Here is a 1,204-nt window from a genome sequence, read left to right on the forward strand (position 1 = left end):
TTGAGACCCACTGGTCAATAGAGGATCCAGAAATTGACCCAAGCCATTATACTCAATTAATATTTGACAAAGGAGGCAAGAACATACAATGGAGTCTAGACAGTCTCTTCAATAAATGCTGTTGGGAAAATTGGACAGATACATGCAACAAAATGAAACTAGACCACCAACTTACACCATACACAAAAATAAACTCAAAATGGATAAAGGACTTAAATGTAAGATGGGAAGCAATAAAAACCCTAGAAGAAGCCATAGGCAGCAAAATAGCAGACATTTTTGGTAGCAACATCTTTAACGATACAGCTCCTAGTGTGATGGAAACTAAGGAGAAAATAAACAAATGGGACTACATCAAAATTAAAAGCTTCTGCACAGCAATGAAATGTAAAGGGAGCCCACTGTATGGAGAACATATTTGGCAGTCATCTGATAAAGGATTAATATTCAAAATATATAAGGAACTGTTACAGCAAAAATACACCCAATTTAAAAATGGGCAAAGGACTTGAATAGACATTTCTTGAAAGAAGACATACAAATGGGCAACAAGTAAATTAAAAGATGTTTAAAATCACTAATCATCAGTGAAATGCAGATCAAAACCACATTAAGATGTTATCTTACACCTAAGATAGCAATTATTAAACAAAAAAAGGAGATAACTCCCTGATTCCTGATGGTGGCAGACACATCTCCTAGACCAGCCATGGGCAAACTATGGCCCGCGGGCCGGATCCGACCCGTTTGAATTGGATAAAACTAAAAAATAAAAAGACCGTCCCCTTTTATGTAATGATGTTTACTTTGAATTTATATTAGTTCACACAAACACTCCATCCATGCTTTTGTTCTGGCCCTCTGGTTCAGTTTAAGAACCCATTGTGGCCCTCAAGTCAAAAAGTTTGCCCACCCCTGTCCTAGACATTAGAGCAAAGTGAGCCTGGAGCAAGTTACTGTTGCACATACCCAGGTTGTGGGTTTGATCCCCGTTCAGGATGCATGTGGGAGGCAACTGATAGATGTTTCTCCCTTCCTTTCCCTTATCTTCCCTTGCCTTCCCTTCCCTTCCCTCCCCTCCCCTGCCCTCTTCCCTTCCCTCCCCTCCCCTTCCCCCTTCTCTCTCTCTCCCTCCCCCCTCCCTCTCCCTCTCTAGAATCACTGAAAAACATATCCTTTGGTGAAGATTAAAAAAAACAAGAGG

The sequence above is a fragment of the Myotis davidii genome, unplaced genomic scaffold (genome assembly GCF_000327345.1).
Source record: "Myotis davidii unplaced genomic scaffold, ASM32734v1 scaffold2440, whole genome shotgun sequence".
Classification (NCBI taxonomy): Eukaryota; Metazoa; Chordata; class Mammalia; order Chiroptera; family Vespertilionidae; genus Myotis; species Myotis davidii.